The sequence below is a fragment of the Pecten maximus genome, chromosome 5, assembly GCF_902652985.1.
Source record: "Pecten maximus chromosome 5, xPecMax1.1, whole genome shotgun sequence".
NCBI classification, from domain to species: domain Eukaryota; kingdom Metazoa; phylum Mollusca; class Bivalvia; order Pectinida; family Pectinidae; genus Pecten; species Pecten maximus.
In genome coordinates, this window is record NC_047019.1 from 50,520,932 (window position 1) to 50,541,675 (window position 20,744).

Consider the following 20,744-nt stretch of genomic DNA (forward strand, 5'->3'; position numbering starts at 1 on the left):
GAGTTTTGCAGAAATTTCGTTGAAATTGCTCCAGTAGAGAAGACGTCGAAAACGTAAATTGTTTAGGGCTCAAACAACTTAATCATTTACTATAATGTTATTACTGAACATTTAAGCTAACAACTTTAATATTTAAAGTTCAACACCTGTCACAACTGCCTAAATTCACAGATACATACCTTGCCAAGTCTACAAAATGACTTTTTGACAGGTTTAATAGCATATTTCAGTGTCACAGCCTCTAGAAGATGCAGGCCTCAGACTATAATTTATTTCGCTCTATATTCTACCAAAGAAAAATCAGAATTAAAATATTTCAGAATTTTGCAAATAATTTAGGTTTTTACATCACGTCGTAGAACTAGTTTTAGCTGATGGTAAGTACTTCATTACCTGAATTTAAGAAAGACGTTTATATTTAAGTGTAATCACCTATCTGTAACAGCTTAGTCAGGAAAAATATTTAGCAACAGTCCTGAAATTTCCACATGTATTACATTCGTGTACAACGACCCGGAAGTATAATTGTGGTCTGAGGCCTGATGACAACCGGAAGTTTACAACTAAAACTGGTGACGCAAAACAGACCTGACCCCGGACTTTTTGCCCCTGTGTAAATCCGCACACAGGCATGGAATATATCAAAAGTATACATTTTTCAAAAGTTAAATACCTGCACATTCCAATCATGCAAAAATATGTCATCATTTCCTCATTAAAACTCCTCTGTAGCTCAGTAATTAACCTAAACTCACTTTTACATAGAAACTACAAACACGTGAAACACTTGCTGATTGGCTGATTTAGTTGTGTGAGTCCTTCACGGACAGATGGCTCACGACGCTACCAATGTTTAATAATATTACATAATGTACCATTCGATACATTCCAGACGTTTGTACACAACCCTCACTGACAGAGCATACTTTATAAACAACCATTACTGACCCATCCTGGTCACACTTATTGCCACAGAGATATGATGAAGTGGTCACAGATTGCCATATGGATAACAGTCAATATCTAAACATGGCCATCATTAAAATAAATCACCTGGGTTACAACAGTCGTAAATCGTTGTGTACGCTCTTCACAGCAAATCTCAACAACAGTCAGATCAGTGAGGACAAAGCAAAACACATACAATAAAATAAACTCAGGACTTAAGTCCTGAAATGTAAGCTGACCACATGACTTAATTATTTAACGTAGCATACACTAAACAATGAAAACTGACCAGTTTGATGACATTATAATAGTAGGGTACATAATTTATAAAACACTTATTTGTCCAGTTTACAAGGGTTGAGACCAACTATATGATACGGTTTAAACAAACCAATCCATTAAAAACTTGATTGGAGCAATTACATCGTATAGATCTGTACAACAAATCTATAGATTCCTACAATGAAAACTGACCACGTGACTTAAGTATGTAAAGTAGCATACACCAAACAATGAAAACTGACCACGTGACTTAAGTATTTAACGTAGCATACACCAAACAATGAAAACTGACCACGTGACTTAAGTATGTAAAGTAGCATACACCAAACAATGAAAACTGACCACGTGACTTAAGTATTTAACGTAGCATACACCAAACAATGAAAACTGACCACGTGACTTAAGTATGTAAAGTAGCATACACCATACCATGAAAACTGACCACGTGACTTAAGTATGTAAAGTAGCATACACCAAACAATGAAAACTGACCACGTGACTTAAGTATTTAACGTAGCATACACCAAACAATGAAAACTGACCACGTGACTTAAGTATGTCAAGTAGCATACACCAAACAATGAAAACTGACCACGTGACTTAAGTATGTAAAGTAGCATACACCAAACAATGAAAACTGACCACGTGACTTAAGCATTTAACGTAGCATACACCAAACAATGAAAACTGACCACATGACTTAAGTATGTAAAGTAGCATACACCAAACAATGAAAACTGACCACGTGACTTAAGTATGTAAAGTAGCATACACCAAACAATGAAAACTGACCACGTGACTTAAGTATTTAACGTAGCATACACCAAACAATGAAAACTGACCACGTGACTTAAGTATGTAAAGTAGCATACACCATACCATGAAAACTGACCACATGACTTAAGTATGTAAAGTAGCATACACCAACCAATGAAAACTGACCACGTGACTTAAGTATGTAAAGTAGCATACACCAAACAATGAAAACTGACCACGTGACTTAAGTATGTAAAGTAGCATACACCAAACAATGAAAACTGACCACGTGACTTAAGTATTTAACGTAGCATACACCAAACAATGAAAACTGACCACGTGACTTAAGTATGTAAAGTAGCATACACCATACCATGAAAACTGACCACGTGACTTAAGTATGTAAAGTAGCATACACCAAACAATGAAAACTGACCACGTGACTTAAGTATGTAAAGTAGCATACACAAACCAATGAAAACTGACCACGTGACTTAAGTATGTAAAGTAGCATACACCAAACAATGAAAACTGACCAGGTGACTTAAGTATTTAACGTAGCATACACCAAACAATGAAAACTGACCACGTGACTTAAGTATTTAACGTAGCATACACCAAACAATGAAAACTGACCACGTGACTTAAGTATGTAAAGTAGCATACACCAAACAATGAAAACTGACCACGTGACTTAAGTATGTAAAGTAGCATACACCAAACAATGAAAACTGACCACGTGACTTAAGCATTTAACGTAGCATACACCAAACAATGAAAACTGACCACATGACTTAAGTATGTAAAGTAGCATACACCAAACAATGAAAACTGACCACGTGACTTAAGTATTTAACGTAGCATACACCAAACAATGAAAACTGACCACGTGACCTAAGTATGTAAAGTAGCATACACCAAACAATGAAAACTGACCACGTGACTTAAGTATGTAAAGTAGCATACACCAAACAATGAAAACTGACCACGTGACTTAAGCATTTAACGTAGCATACACCAAACAATGAAAACTGACCACATGACTTAAGTATGTAAAGTAGCATACACCAAACAATGAAAACTGACCACGTGACTTAAGTATGTAAAGTAGCATACACCAAACAATGAAAACTGACCACGTGACTTAAGTATTTAACGTAGCATACACCAAACAATGAAAACTGACCACGTGACTTAAGTATGTAAAGTAGCATACACCATACCATGAAAACTGACCACATGACTTAAGTATGTAAAGTAGCATACACCAAACAATGAAAACTGACCACGTGACTTAAGTATGTAAAGTAGCATACACAAACCAATGAAAACTGACCACGGGACTTAAGTATGTAAAGTAGCATACACCAAACAATGAAAACTGACCACGTGACTTAAGTATTTAACGTAGCATACACCAAACAATGAAAACTGACCACGTGACTTAAGTATGTAAAGTAGCATACACCAAACAATGAAAACTGACCACATGACTTAAGTATGTAAAGTAGCATACACCAAACAATGAAAACTGACCACGTGACTTAAGTATGTAAAGTAGCATACACCAACCAATGAAAACTGACCACGGGACTTAAGTATGTAAAGTAGCATACACTAAACATTGAAAACCGACCACGGGACTTAAGTATTTAACGTAGCATACACCAAACAATGAAAACTGACCACATGACTTAAGTATGTAAAGTAGCATACACCAAACAATGAAAACTGACCACGGGACTTAAGTATGTAAAGTAGCATACACAAACCAATGAAAACTGACCACGGGACTTAAGTATGTAAAGTAGCATACACCAAACAATGAAAACTGACCACGTGACTTAAGTATTTAACGTAGCATACACCAAACAATGAAAACTGACCACGTGACTTAAGTATGTAAAGTAGCATACACCAAACAATGAAAACTGACCACATGACTTAAGTATGTAAAGTAGCATACACCAAACAATGAAAACTGACCACGTGACTTAAGTATGTAAAGTAGCATACACCAACCAATGAAAACTGACCACGGGACTTAAGTATGTAAAGTAGCATACACTAAACATTGAAAACCGACCACGGGACATACATGTATATATGTGAGCAGTGAGCAAAATCTGTGAAAATTGCGTTGTTACTGTTTGTTTTACCGCATGATAAACACTATAATGTTGGAATTTTACAGAAAATTTGATCTTCTCCCAATAATACTGTTGTTTTAATTTGATATAACAAAATAAAGTTCATAGTCTATGTACTGGACTCGGGAATAGGAGCGGCGTTTTGAAGTTTCACCTCAAAAGTGTTGTCTTTTTTTACCTCCAAGTTAGAGAGTGGTATATCTTTATCGGGAGAACGCACGATTTTGACGTAAGATACGAAAAAAGCTACGAACACATTTGTGAAACCGACTTCCGAACTTCGTAAGTTTTGCGTAACTTTTTCGAACCTATTTACGAACGTTCGTATGTTACGAAGCTTTGTGAAACGATACCAAAAAATGTAAGACCCTGACGGACCCAAGATCAGCGAACCTGGGCATAACTATTTAAGGTAACGGTTTGAGGTGAAAAGCCGCTCTCTTTGCAATCGCAATACTTAAAATCTATACAGTTATATGCGGAACAAATTTTGTTTCAGAACACTCAAATCATAGCGGAGTCTTTTGAAAAGCGGACACAGCCGACATCACTGACGATCTAGTCTAGTAAACATGAGAAATTCCTCAATAAAAAAAAGTTATCGTGCAGTTTGAACCACAGGCGCTTGGATCTTAATTTTGTTTTTGATATGACAGGGGACTGTGTACTGTGGACACAGACCCCTGTAACATATATCTAAAATATATTTTGGGATCACAAGAGAATTTTAAGTATCCGGAAATATTGTCCGTTGTCTGTTTCATGGTACATGTATATGGTGATTAGATGTATAGTTTTGAGTTTCCGCCAAAAAGTATGAGATTTAACTACACCTAAGAGAAGCAAGGAATTTGTCTTTTATTCATCAAAATGCGAGTGTATTATACAACACCCTGCCATATATATGTTTGTGTGTATATAATAAATATACAAGCGCCCGTGGGTTACATGCGAGTTCCTAGTCGAAGAGTGTAGATGTGTGTTGTATGATTTGTGACGTCACCACTTTAAGTGTTTTTGATAGGAGACTGGGTCATTTATATAGACACATTGACCTGTACTCTCGATCATTAGAGTCAGTGGTTGGCAAGGAAACGGATTATATATTTTATAATCAGATATTGAATCAATTTCTGTACAAACAACGGACGTCCATTTATTGATGATCTGCCGCTAGGATTTCAGCGAAAGCTTTTGTCACTTCACTGTCTACATAATATTGCTCGTAATCGATTAAAACTATATCAGAGGATAATAACTCCTTCCCGTAGTTAAGACTGGGTGTTGTGTAGATGTATCAAATGGGATGTTGTGTAGCTGTATCAAATGGGATGTTGTGTAGCTGTATCAAATGGGATGTTGTGTAGCTATATCAAATAGGATGTTGTGTAGATGTATCAAATGGGATGTTGTGTAGATATATCAAATGGGATGTTGTGTAGATGTATCAAATGGGATGTTGTGTAGCTGTATCAAATGGGATGTTGTGTAGCTGTATCAAATGGGATGTTGTGTAGCTGTATCAAATGGGATGTTGTGTAGCTGTATCAAATGGGGTGTTGTGTAGATGTATCAAATGGGATGTTGTGTAGATATATCAAATGGGATGTTGTGTAGATATATCAAGTGGGATGTTGTGTAGCTGTATCAAATGGGATGTTGTGTAGATATATCAAATGGGGTGTTGTGTAGCTGTATCAAATGGGGTGTTGTGTAGCTGTATCAAATGGGATGTTGTGTAGCTGTATCAAATGGGATGTTGTGTAGATGTATCAAATGGGATGTTGTGTAGCTGTATCAAATGGGATGTTGTGTAGATGTATCAAATGGGGTGTTGTGTAGCTATACCAAATGGGATGTTGTGTAGCTGTATCAAATGGGATGTTGTGTAGATGTATCAAATGGGGTGTTGTGTAGCTATATCAAATGGGATGTTGTGTAGATGTATCAAATGGGATGTTGTGTAGCTGTATCAAATGGGATATTGTGTAGATGTATCAAATGGGATGTTGTGTAGCTGTATCAAATGGGATGTTGTGTAGCTGTATCAAATGGGATGTTGTGTAGCTATGACGGGATGTTGTGTAGATGTATCAAATGGGGTGTTGTGTAGATGTATCAAATGGGATGTTGTGTAGATGTATCAAATGGGATGTGGTGTAGATGTATCAAATGGGATGTTGTGTAGATGTATCAAATGGGATGTTGTGTAGATATATAAAATGGGGTGTTGTGTAGCTGTATCAAATGGGATGTTGTGTAGATGTATCAAATGGGATGTTGTGTAGATGTATCAAATGGGATGTTGTGTAGCTATGACGGGATGTTGTGTAGATGTATCAAATGGGATGTTGTGTAGCTATATAAAATGGGATGTTTTGTAGCTGTATCAAATGGGATGTTGTGTAGATGTATCAAATGGGATGTTGTGTAGATGTATCAAATGGGATGTTGTGTAGATATATAAAATGGGATGTTGTGTAGCTATGACGGGATGTTGTGTAGATGTATCAAATGGGATGTTGTGTAGCTATATAAAATGGGATGTTTTGTAGCTGTATCAAATGGGATGTTGTGTAGATGTATCAAATGGGATGTTGTGTAGATGTATCAAATGGGATGTTGTGTAGATGTATCAAATGGGGTGTTGTGTAGCTGTGACGGGATGTTGTGTAGATGTATCAAATGGGATGTTGTGTAGCTGTATCAAATGGGGTGTTGTGTAGATGTATCAAATGGGATGTTGTGTAGCTATATCAAATGGGATGTTGTGTAGCTATATCAAATGGGATGTTGTGTAGCTGTATTAAATGGGATGTTGTGTAGATGTATCAAATGGGATGTTGTGTAGCTGTATCAAATGGGGTGTTGTGTAGATGTATAAAATGGGATGTTGTGTAGATGTATCAAATGGGATGTGTAGATGTATCAAATGGGGTGTTGTGTAGCTGAATCAAATGGGATGTTGTGTAGATGTATCAAATGGGATGTTGTGTAGCTATATAAAATGGGATGTTGTGTAGATGTATCAAATGGGATGTTGTGTAGATGTAGCAATTGGGATGTTGTGTAGCTGTATCAAACGGGATGTTGTGTAGCTGTATCAAATGGGATGTTGTGTAGCTGTATCAAATGGGATGTTGTGTAGATATATAAAATAGGGTGTTGTGTAGCTATATCAAATGGGGTGTTGTGTAGATATATAAAATGGGGTGTTGTGTAGATGTATCAAATGGGGTGTTGTGTAGATGTATAAAATGGGGTGTTGTGTAGATGTATCAAATGGGATGTTGTGTAGCTATATAAAATGGGGTGTTGTGTAGATGTATCAAATGGGATGTTGTGTAGATGTATAAAATGGGGTGTTGTGTAGCTATATCAAATGGGGTGTTGTGTAGATGTATCAAATGGGATGTTGTGTAGATATATAAAATAGGATGTTGTGTAGATGTATCAAATGGGATGTTGTGTAGATGTATCAAATGGGGTGTTGTGTAGATGTATCAAATGGGGTGTTGTGTAGATGTATCAAATGGGGTGTTGTGTAGCTATATCAAATGGGGTGTTGTGTAGATGTATCAAATGGGGTGTTGTGTAGATATATCAAATGGGGTGTTGTGTAGATGTATCAAATGGGATGTTGTGTAGATATATAAAATAGGATGTTGTGTAGATGTATCAAATGGGATGTTGTGTAGATGTATCAAATGGGATGTTGTGTAGATGTATCAAATGGGATGTTGTGTAGATGTATCAAATGTGATATTGTGTAGCTATGACGGGATGTTGTGTATGAAACTGGATGTTGTGTATGTATATTTATATAAAACAGAATGTTGTGTATGAAACGGGATGTTGTGTATGAAACAGGATGTTGTGTATGAAACGGGATGTTGTGTATGAAACTGGATGTTGTGTATGTATATTTATATAAAACAGGATGTTGTGTATGAAACTGGATGTTGTGTATGTATATTTATATAAAACAGGATGTTGTGTATGAAACGGGATGTTGTGTATGAAACAGGATGTTGTGTATGAAACGGGATGTTGTGTATGAAACTGGATGTTGTGTATGTATATTTATATAAAACAGGATGTTGTGTATGAAACTGGATGTTTTGTATGTATATTTATATAAAACAGGATGTTGTGTATGAAACTGGATGTTGTGTATGTATATTTATATAAAACAGGATGTTGTGTATGAAACTGGATGTTGTGTATGTATATTTATATAAAACAGGATGTTGTGTATGAAACTGGATGTTGTGTATGTATATTTATATAAAACAGGATGTTGTGTATGAAACTGGATGTTGTGTATGTATATTTATATAAAACAGGATGTTGTGTATGAAACGGGATGTTGTGTATGTATATTTATATAAAACAGGATGTTGTGTATGAAACGGGATGTTGTGTATGTATATCTATATAAAACGGGATGTTGTGCATGTATCATATAAAATAGTAAGTTAGAAGATGGACAAAAAGCGTAACTGGTGATAGGAATATAGAAACCTGGTGTTCCCCGCACTAACTCACGTGTAAATGAGCCGTCATTGTGTTCCCCGCCCTAACTCACGTGTCAATGAGCCGTCTTTGTGTTCCCCGCACTAACTCACGTGTAAATGAGCCGTCATTGTGTTCCCCGCCCTAATTCACGTGTCAATGAGCCGTCATTGTGTTCCCCGCCCTAACTCACGTGTCAATGAGCCGTCATTGTGTTCCCCGCCCTAACTCACGTGTTAATGAGCCGTCATTGTGTTCCCCGCCCTAACTCACGTGTAAAAGAACCTTCATGATGTTCCGCGCCTTAATGCAAGTGTAAATGAACCGTAATTGTGTTCTTTGCCCTAATTCACATGTTAATGGAATAGCATGGTGATACACGCCATAATTTAATTTCCAATGAACCGTCATGGTGTACCAAGCTATAATTCACTTGTAAATGAACCGTCATGGTCTTCCCTGCCTCAATTCACGTGTAAATGAACCGTCATGGTGTACCCCGCCTTAATTCACGTGTAAATGAACCGCCATGGTCTTCCCCGCCTCAATTCACGTGTAAATGAACCGTCATCGTCTTCCCCGCCTCAATTCACGTGTAAATGAACCGTCATGGTCTTCCCTGCCCCAATTTACGTGTAAATGAACCGTCATGGTCTTCCCCGCCTCAATTCACGTGTAAATGAACCGTCATGGTCTTCCCCGCCTCAATTCACGTATAAATGAACCGTCATGGTCTTCCCCGCCTCAATTCACGTGCAAATGAACCGTCATGGTCTTCCCCGCCTCAATGCACGTGTAAATGAACCGCCATTGTCTTCCCCGCCTCAATTCACGTGTAAATGAACCGCCATGGTCTTCCCCGCCTCAATTCACGTGTAAATGAACAGTCATGGTCGTCCCCGCCATATATCACATGTTAATCAGCCGTCGTGGTGTTCCCCCTTCTCTTATCCACGTGTTAATGAAATGTCATGTGCGTTCCCTGCCTTAATTCACGTGTTACTGAACCGTCATGGTGTTCCACACCCTTATCCACGTGTTAATGAAACGTCATGATGTTCCACGCTCTAATTGACGTATTGAGTCGTCATGGTATTCCACGCTCTAACCGAAGTTATTATTTCCCCTCCCTTACTCACGTCGTGAACTGTCCACCTACCTGAACATTTCAGCGATGGCCTTGTCTGGTTTACTATTCCAAGTCTCTGTGTCCCTTTGTCTCACACCAATAGGGTATTTAGCGTTAAGGAACCTATTGTCTTTGACGGACACTTTCTTTTTATACGTCCCCATCGTTACTGACACTACACGATTCCTGTTATACTTGGTTTACCGCCGTGTCCCACATCCACTTGTCTCGGTAGGCCTGCACACACTAGTAAATTAGTCTGATTGTAACACGGAATGGGCGCGAGGCCCAATCCAAGTAATGCACGTGCGTGTCAGTGTTTTACCAAATCATGAAGAGCAAGTCGTGACTGAAGGAATGCTTTTCCAAGTCAAAATAAACATATTCTCTGGCCGAATGTGATATGGTGACCTTTTGTGTTAATTCCGAACAGCCGCCATGGTCATATGACGTAAAGATTTAATGTAAGGAGTTTATTCCTTTAGGGGGAAATTATCGACGGCCTTTTACATCCGACTGTACCTGGTCGGATAATTGATGAAGGCAGCCGTGCCGTTGGGGTATTTGGATATGTATCACTGTAATTTATATTATTGAAACTCCTTTATATCAAAGGCTTTTGATGAGAAATTACTGTAGTCATTCTGTCTCAATTAGTGTTTAGGCGACGCGAGGCGACACCAGAACCACAACTCATGGCGACAGGACGTGTAGTATATAACCGTGGCTTATACCAATTCTAACTAATAAACGGGACAGTTCTAAAACTGTCATAGCAGTCGCTAAAATATGAATACTTCAAATGAAAAACAAATAAGATCTTCTGGAACTTTAAAAGTAGACATATCTGACACCCGTGACATTGAAACAGGTCAAGGACATCATAATGGAAACTGCACTCCATATCATTTACCTACAGACCAAGGGTGAGGACGCCGGGTGTGCCAGAACATTAAAAGAAGATTGCAAATGAATGCTTTGCAATTTGGCGCTTTGACCTCAAAATGGATGAAGGTCATTTACATGACGAATTTCATAGCGCTTTGTCATATGTACCTGCTGGCAAAAAACCAAGTCTTATGGCCTTCTGGAACACGAGAAAAAACGATTGGGATGTTTGAACCCTTTGGTCAAGGCCGTGTCAGGAGAGATGGGAGTTGCTATAACAGCCCCCATTTAGACACCGTGTTAGGAGAGATGGGAGTTGCTATAACAGCCCCCATTTAGACACCGTGTCAGGAGAGATGGGAGTTGCTACACCAGCCCCATTTAGACACCGTGTTAGGAGAGATGGGAGTTGTTATAACAGCCCCCATTTAGACACCGTGTTAGGAGAGATGGGAGTTGTTATAACAGCCCCCATTTAGACACCGTGTCAGGAGAGATGGGAGTTGCTATGACAGCCCCCATTTAGACGCCGTGTTAGGAGAGATGGGAGTTGCTACACCAGCCCCATTTAGACACCGTGTCAGGAGAGATGAGAGTTGCTATAACAGCCCCCATTTAGACGCCGTGTTAGGAGAGATGGGAGTTGCTACACCAGCCCCATTTAGACACCGTGTCAGGAGAGATGGGAGTTGTTATAACAGCCCCCATTTAGACACCGTGTTAGGAGAGATGGGAGTTGCTATAACAGCCCCCATTTAGACGCCGTGTTAGGAGAGATGGGAGTTGCTATGACAGTCCCCCATCCCATTTAGACGCCGTGTCAGGAGAGATGATTTGCTGTTTGATATTATGTATCATGTCTCGAAATTTCGATAATTCGATTTGGGTGTCAGTTATTGCCTCTAAGATTATAAATCTAGCGAATATTATATATCATACTGAAGTACCGTCAATAACCTCCCCAAGGCACACCACAGCGTAATCTATAACTCAAATCAATTGTGTTGTTTACATGTTTCTGTCGATCGTCTTCTACAATTTTTATTTGTAGAAAATTGATATGTTTTAGGTACAATTTATATACTTGTTTTTCTTCTTATTATTGAATGTAGATGGATGGTGCAGTACTTACGACAGTGTAACATAACTTAAGGTTTATATAAATAGAAAATTTTGTGATAAAAACATAAGCATCGATTCCTGTTTGACTTTGACGCGCAAATGGCGGCTGTGAATTATAATGCAAAAACAGCATATAGGGAGACTTCAATTACTAAAAATGCCAATATTATATACTTTTAAGACATCTGAGCAAATTAAAAGAATATTTTCGAGACAATTAGTGGAACAGTGGAATTTGGGGTTTGGTTTGTTTTGAACCTGCTATTAACAGCCAGGGTAATTTAAGGATGTGCCAGGTTTTGGAGGTGGAGTACCTGGAGAAAAACCACCGGTCTACGGTCAGTACCTGGCAACTGCCCCACGTATGTTTCGAACTCGCAACCCAGAGGTGGAGGGCTAGTTATAAAGTGTCGAGACACCTTACTAACTCGGCCATCGCGGCCGAATTTGGGGCTATTTTGAGATCTGCATATTTTACCTCAAACTCTGCGGATGAACTATTTGTTTAAATATGGGCTTCTTGCTATGTACAGAATTCTTCATAGTGTCAAATAAGAAGATTGAAATGCGGTCCGTGTAACACTTAATTCAAATTTAAAATGTTTTAGAATTTTAGATTTTTAGATTTTTGACCAAACACCTAAAATATCAAATTTAAAAACAAAAATGAGTTTTTAGTTGTTTTTTTAGGTTTTTTTTGGCCAAAATTCTAAATCTTCAACTATCAAAATTGTTTTGAGTTTTTAGATTTTAAAGTTTTTGACTAAAAACCTAAAATTGCAAATATCCCTAATCGTTTCGTTTTTAGACCTTTGCCGTTCAAAGTTCCAAAATATCAAAACTCGTTCATATCTTCTGAGCACCCGAATGACCAACATCGCCAGAACCGCGAAACCGAAAGTAGGCTAGTGCAGCATGGCGGCACCATCATCATACGATGAATCAAAAGTATTTTGTCTACAAAGAGTGTGGTGGACACATCAGAGCAGCTGTATTTCCATTCCTCTACCATTAATCGAACAATATCTACGTACAGGTCTAATGCCGACATCTTGTGTGAAACATGAGTCACGTGATTTACTTTCGGTTTCGAATTCGCAGATTGCAATCCTGGTCATTTGGGTGAATGTATATCTATATAAAATGCTTCTTGTTGCTGTGGCTTTATCTTCTATGGACGGTTCTTCAGTTGAAACGTTATCTTACAAAGCCTTCCTATGTTGAGTAGCTCTGTACACTTACCCAGTTTAAATTATTGTAATATTTGTTGTTGCATTATTTTAAGAGCCAAAGACACGTCCTGATATTGCGTCTGTCAAAATCACTCGCTCGTTCCAAAATTTCAGTAATTCCAAATAATTTTTGAAATAAAATCATTTCGCTCGCTCGCTGGTTCCGATTTTGAAATATCAGTTTCCGAAGAAAAATTAATCAACTTGGTATGAACTTATTTAAAAAATATTGCAATTAATAGTAATAATAAACAACATCAAATCATGGAAACAATGTGTTGTCTTATGTGTTGGTGAAGCGGAAGACGTTTTAACATCTCCTCAGCATTACAATGTTATTTCCCAAAAAATAGTGTTAGTTTTTATAAATTAATTACATGTATAATGATACATAGAAAACGATTAATACTGATCAACTACATCTTCCTTCGAGAGTATGATTTGGGCTGGCTGTTTTTGAAGCTTTGTAGTTCTGGCTCTAGATCTTTCAAATGAACATCAATTCTGGTGCTGCAAACAAACATAACGTCTAGAAGCTGCCGGGAGGCTAGGATTGGAATATAAATTGCGTATATTTTATTATCATAAGTAAGTCTTTTGCAATGTCCACGTGTGTTCAAATCATTTGACTTTGTCATTATGTATTCAGAACAGTTGTATAATTATAATACTCATTCAAATTATTACCTTCAGCTGTACAACGTGATACCTGTAGTTACCCTACAAATTAACTCTAACCGTTCGTTTTTCTGCGTACTTTTGTGGACAGCTACATGCAACTTATTGGGCGACTACAGGTGATGCTATGATTACTGCTGGCTATACAGGTAGTACTCAAATAACAATGGATGACATCACAGCTGTGTTATACAGGTAATACTCAAATAACAATGGATGGCATCACGGCTGTGCTATACAGGTAGTACTCAAATAAGAATGGATGACATCACAGCTGTGTTATACAGGTAATACTCAAATAACAATGGATGGCATCACAGCTGTGCTATACAGGTAGTACTCAAATAAGAATGGATGACATCACAGCTGTGTTATACAGGTAATACTCAAAATAACACAGCTGTGTTATACAGGTAATACTCAAATAACAATGGATGACATCACAGCTGTGTTATACAGGTAGTACTCAAATAACAATGGATGACATCACAGCTGTGTTATACAGGTAGTACTCAAATAACAATGGATGACATCACAGCTGTGCTATACAGGTGATACTCAAATAACAATGGATGGCATCACAGCTGTGTTATACAGGTAATACTCAAATAACAATGGATGACATCACAGCTGTGCTATACAGGTGATACTCAAATAACAATGGATGACATCACAGCTGTGCTATACAGGTAGTACTCAAATAACAATGGATGACATCACAGCTGTGTTATACAGGTAGTACTCAAATAACAATGGATGACATTACAGCTGTGTTATGACATCCATTCAAAACCATGTCGTTTGTACAGAATGTATTTGCGGCTTAGAAATAAAATCTCGGCGGGATTCCTGTTGCGGGGACGCGATCATAGTAGAACACTCCCAGGGTTGTAGTTCATTAACACTCAGTGTTACCCACTCCCGCCAAGAATCTCGGCAGTGATGCCGTTTGTCCACAATCGAGATAACATACTCTGCCCACGACAAGTAAGCGATTTAGACATGATCACTTAAAACACACATTGGTGAATATTTATAATTCATTTTATGGTGCCGATGTAGCTGTATTTTCAGTTTTAAACATCTTTACATCAACCGTAAATGATATTCCGTGGTCTCGAATTGTGCGAATGTCACAGGGGCGGCCATACCCTATTATCGTTATACATGTTTTTAATTTCATAAAGGACAAAAATCCTATCAATACAAAATCATAATAAATAATATTGGTCTGCTCCATGTACATGTTTTCTGACACAGGGATTGACTTGAAACTTACCCCAAACTGAAAAGCCAGGCAGGCTAGGATGTCATTCCGAACTGTCGCCAGATGGCGCTGTAACATTACCGGTATGTTCGAATCCGCATATGTCGTAAGAGTATATACACGACAATATTTGACGAAATCAGCCAGTTCCAGATATACACTCCATCAGGAGAAAGAGCTCCAGTCAGTGAACGTTTGGATGTGATCAGGGTACATGTAGATCTGTGACAGAACCAATGTCGTCTCGCGCTCCTGTTCTAACTTCACCAGCGTGATCAACAGATCGATAAATCAGCAGGCTTCACACAGTACACCTGCCTCTACGGCCACCGGATTAGAATATTAACGACACTTGTATTATCAGGTTTATTCATGGATAATGTGTGAATACTGACATCAGTAAGGTATCTACGTACGGTAGGGACGTGGATTGGGTATGTTTGGGTACTGACACCAGTAAGGTACGGTAGGGACGTTGATTGGGTATGTGTAGGTACTGACACCAGTAAGGTACGGTAGGCACGTGGATTGGGTATGTGTGGGTACTGACACCAGTAAGGTATGGTAGGGACGTGGATTGGGTATGTGTAGGGTACTGACACCAGTAAGGTACGGTAGGGACGTGGATTGGGTATGTGTGGGTACTGACACCAGTAAGGTACGGTAGGGGACGTGGGATTGGGTATGTGTGGGTACTGACACCAGTAAGGTACGGTAGGGACGTGGTTGGGTATTGTGTGGGTATGCCTACCAGTAAGGTACGGTAGGGACGTGGATTGGGTATGTGTGGGTACTGACATCCAGAAGGTACAGGTAGGGACGTGGATTGGGGTATGTGTGGGTACGACACCAGTAAGGTACGGTAGGGGTAGCTGATTGGGTATGTTGTGGTAACTGCACCACCAGTTAAGGTACGGTAGGGGACTTGATTGGTAGTATGGATACTGACCCAGAAGGTACTGTAGGACGGTGGATTGGGTTACTGTGTGGTACTGACACCAGTAAAGGTACGGTAGGGACGTGGATTGGTATTGTGGGGGTACTGACCCAAGTTGGGGGGGGGGTGGTTGGGTTTTGGGCTGAAAAGTAAGGATGGGAGGATGGTTGGGGTTTTTGGGGGGGGTGGGCGTGGAAGGGGGGGGGGGGGGGAAAAAAAAGGGGGGGGACGTGGGGTTGGAGGTTTGGGGCTGACAAAAGGGGTTTGGGAGGGGTGGGGGGGGTTGGGGGATGAAATAAAAGGGGGGGGGTGGTTGGGTTTGGTGGGATAAAAAGGGGGGGGGGGAGGGTTTATTGGGGTTGGGGGGGGCCCCCCAAAGGGACGGTAGGGATGGATTGGGGATGTGTGGGTACTACCCAAAGGTAGGGGACTGGGTTGGGTATGTGTGGGTATGAAAAAGGGGCGGAGGGACTGGTTGGTTGTGTGGTACTGACACCAAGGGGGGAGGGAGGGTTTTGGGGGGGGTACACAAAAGGGGGGAGGGGTTTGTTTGGGTTTGGGGGGTGCCCCTAAAGGATGGGACTGGTTTGGGGGGTGGGGTCTGAAAAAGGTTGGGGGGACTGGATTGGGGTTTTTGGGGGGACGACACCCTAAGGGTTTGGGGGGGGGGGGGGGTTGGGGGACACCCGAAGGGGGAGGGGTGGTTGGGGGTTTTTTTTGGGGACGACCCAAAATAAGGTAGGGCGTGGGGGGTTGGTGGGTAAAATAGTAAGGTAGGGACGTGGTGGGTATTTTGGGGGGGGACCCGTAAGTCGGTAGGGATGGGGGGTAGGGTGGGTAAGACACCCCAAAGGGACGGTGGGGGTGGTTGGGTTTTTTGTGGGTAAACCAGGGGTTTGGGGGGGTTTGGGGGGGTTGGGGGTATACCAATGGGGTGGGGGGTGGTTTTTGGGGGGGATACCAAAAAGGGGGGGTGGAATTTTTTTTTGGGAAAAAGGGGGAAGGGTTGGGTGGTTTGGGTATGGGAGCCCTAAGACGGTGGGAGTGGTTGGGAGGGGGTGGGCTAAAAAAGGGAGGGGTTTAAAAGGTTTTGTGGGGAAAGTAAGGGGGTAGGGCGTGGTTGGTTGGGGGGTTGAAAGTGGTACGGTAGGGGCGGGGGGGATGGTTTGGGTATTTGAACCCAAGGGAGGTAGGGAGGGGGGTATGGTGGGGTTTCCCCAATAAGGAGGGTGGGTATGTTGGGGGGCTGACACCAAAGGGGGGTGGGGGTGGATTGGGTATGTTGGGGGCCCGTAAGTTTCGGTAGGAGGGGTATTTTGGGGATGACCCCAGTAAGGTACGGAGGGACGTGGATTGGGGTTTTGGGGGTACTGACACAAAAAGGGGGGGGGCGTGGATTTGGGGGTTTTTGGGGGATGACACAGAAGGGGCGGAGGGGGGTTTGGGGAGTGTGGGTGCACCCTTTGGGAGGGTGGGGAGGGGGGGGGTGGGTAGACACCAGTAAGGTCGTAGGACTGGTTGGGTATGGTGGGACACAAAATAAGGCGGGGGGGGGTTGGGTATGTTGGTTGACACCATTTAAAGGCCCGGGAGGGGGGTTGGGGTTTTTTGTACTGAAAAATAAGGGGGGGGGAGGGATTTTGGGGTTTTTGGGGGGGGGAAAAAAGTAGTGGTAGGGGGGGGATTTGGTATTGTGGGACACAGTAAGGACGGTAGGGAAATGGATTGGGATTGGGGTACTGAAAAAAAGGGGGGAAGGGGTGGTTGGGGAGGGGGACCCAAAAAAGGGTAGGGACGGGTTGGGGGGGGGGTACTGACCCTAAGGTACGGGGGAGTTGATTGGGATTTGGGGGGGAAAAATAAGGTACGGAGGGGGTGGTTGGGGGGTGGGGGAAAATAAGGTAGAGGGACGGGTTTGGGGATGGTGGGTACGACACCAGTAAGGGGGGGGCGTGGTTGGGGATTTGGGTTTCTGAACCAGAAGGTACTAGGGGCTGGTTTTGGGGTTTGGGTTTTAAAAAGTAAAGGGGGGGACTTGGATTGGGGATGTTGGGTAGACACATAAGGTACGGTAGGACTGGATTGGGTTTTTGGGGGGGACACCGAAGGGTAGGGTGGGGGGTTTGTGGGGTATGACCCAGTAAGGAAGGTAGGGAGGGATTGGGAAATTTGGGGGGGGAAAAAAAAAACGTAGGGGGGGGTTGGGTATTTTTGGTCCCGGGAAAAGGGGGGGACGTGGATTGGGTATGGTTTGGGGACTGCCCCCGTAAGGGGGGGTAGGGGTGGATTGGGATGGTTTGGGTACTGAACAGTAAGGTAGGTAGGGGTGGATTGGTATGTGTGGGTAGACACCGTAAGGACGGTGGACGGGTTTGGGGATGGGGGTACTGAAAAGTAAGGTAGGTAGGGGTGGATTTGGGGATGTTTTGGGGGCTGACACCTAAGGTACGGTAGGGCGTGTTGGTATGTTGGGTACTAACAGTAAGACGGAGGGGGGTGGATTGGGTATGGTGGGTTTTCCCCCAAAAAGGGGGGGGGCTGGTGGGTATTGGGGGACTGACACCTTAAGGTAGGGAGGGGGTGGATTGGGTTTGTGGGATACCTAGAAGGTAGTAGGGACTGGTTTGGGGGTTGGGGTACGAAACCCGTAATACGGAGGGATGGATTGGGTATGTGGGGGTCTGACACCATGGTCGGTAGGGGCTGGATTTGGGGATTGTGGGTACCCAAAAATTTGGTAGGGGGGGTGGGGTTTTGGGGTTTCCCAAACGGTAGGGAGGGTTTGGGGGGGTTTGGGGGTTTAAGGAACCGGGAGGGCGGGGGGGGGGGTATGGGTTTTTAAAGGGGGTTGGGAGTGGGGGGTTAAAGGGGATACAATTGGATTGGGGTTTTTGGGGATTTTTTAAAAAGGGGGGTAGGGGGGTTTTGGGGAGTTGGGGGGCGAAAGTAGGGGAGGGGGACGGGTTTAAAAGTTTGGGGTAGCAAGTAGGAGGGGGGGGGAATTTTGGGAGGGGGCTGAACCTAAGGTGGGGAGGGAAGGGGTGGGTTGTGTGGGACTGAACCATAAGGGGGGGGCGGGGATTGGGTAGGGGGGACCCAAAAATAATATGGGGGGGAGGAATGGGGGGAAAAAAAAATAGGACGGGAGGGATGGTTGGGGGGTTTTTTTGACCCGTGGGAGGGGGGTAAAGTTTGGGGGAAAATTAGGCGGGGGATTGGGGTTGGGTTTGGGGGAACCCGGGGGGGTGGGGGGGGGGATTGGGGTTTTGGGGGGACGAAAGTAAGGTAGGGGGGAGGGATTGGGTTTTTTGGGGACGAAAAGTTGGGGGTGGGGTTTTTTGGGGGGGGGATGAAAATTAAAAAGGGGGGGAACGTGGATTGGGAGTGTGGGTATGTTGTAAAGGGAGGGGGTGGTTGGGATTTGGGGGAACGCCCCTAAGGGGTGGGGGGTTTTTTTTTTGGGGAAAAAAAAGGGAGGGGGTTTGGGGATGGGGATAAAAAGGGGGGGGATGGTTGGGGTGGGGGTAAAACCCCAAAAGGGTGGGAGGGGGGTGATTGGGGATTGTGGGTACTGACACCCTAAGGAGGGGGTTGGGGGGGGTATTGTGGGGACTGACACCAGTAAGGGCCGGGGGGGGGAATGGGTTTTTGGGGACCCAAAAGGGGGTGGGACGGGAGGGGAGGTGGGGGAACCGGGGTAGGTGGGATGGGGGGGTATTTTTGGGGAGACAATTGGTGGGGGGACTGGGGTAGTGGGGGGAAATGGGGGAAGGGGGATGGGGGAAAGGAATTTTTAAAAAAAGGGGAAGGGGCGGGGGGGGGATTGGGGGGGTGGGGGCCCCCAAAAGGGAGGTAGGGACGGGTTGGGATGTGTGGGTTGACACCTAAGGTAGGGGGGGGTTTTGGGGGTGGGTACCAAAAGGGGTTTGGGGCGGGTTTGGTTTTTTTTTTGAAAAAAGGGACGTGGGGGTTTGTTTTGGGAACCAGTAAGGACGGGGGAGGGGTTTTTTTTTGTGTGGGACTGAAAAAGTAAGGACGTGGGCTGGATTTGGGGAGTGTGGGTACTGAAAAAAAGGGGGGGGGAGGGGGGATTGGGTATGGTGGGGGGGGAAAGTGGGGGGGGACTGATTGGGGAGGTGGGGGATGAAAGTAGGTTTATACGTAGGGGGGGGACGTGGATTGGGTATTGTGGGTATGAACCATAAGGAGTGGGGTGGTTTGGGGGGGGAAACCCAAAATGGAGGGTGGTTTGGGGTTGGGGCCAAACCAAAAAGGGACGGAGGGACGTGGATTGGGTTGGGGGTACTGAACCCGTAAGGGACGGTAGGGACGGTTGGGTTTGGGGGGGGTACACCAGTAGGTTTGGGAGGGACGTGGATTGGGTTGTGGGGAAAACCATAAGGTAGGGGGGACGGGTTGGGGTTTGGGGGGTACGAACCTAAGGCGGTAGGGGGGGATTTGGGATGTGGGGTCTCCCCCATAAGGTAGGGAGGGACGTGGTTGGGGTTTTGGGGTACCTAGTAGGTGGGGTGGGGGATTGGGTAATGGTGGTAAATGAAAGTTAAAATGGGACTATTGGTAGTTTGGGACTGAAATAGGGGGTTTAAAAGGGTTTTTGGGAGGGGGTCCCAACGAAAAGGGAGGGGGGATTTGGGTATGTGGGGTACCGAACCCTGGGGGAAGTGGTTGGGATGGTTGGGGGGAAAATGTGGGGTTTTTGGGGGGGGGGTATGGGGGGATTTTAGTGGGGTTTGGAGTGGGGTTGGAAATTTTGGGGGTTTTACCAAAGTAGGGGGGAGGGATTTGGGGGGTGTGGGGGACCGGGACGTGGACGGGGATT

The 20,744-nt window shown here is 43.0% G+C and overlaps 1 protein-coding gene across 15 annotated transcripts in view; it reads right to left on the reverse strand.

Moving 5' to 3' along the window:
- LOC117328295 overlaps nucleotides 1-15,195 on the reverse strand; it is a 28,276-nt gene extending 13,081 nt beyond the window's left edge. For all 15 annotated transcript variants that reach the window (XR_004532965.1, XR_004532952.1, XR_004532964.1 and 12 more), the window contains exon 1: nucleotides 14,980-15,195. The gene's annotated coding sequence lies outside the window, so the exon portion shown is untranslated. The remainder of the gene's footprint in view (nucleotides 1-14,979) is intronic.
- Between the last annotated feature and the right edge of the window lie 5,549 nt (nucleotides 15,196-20,744).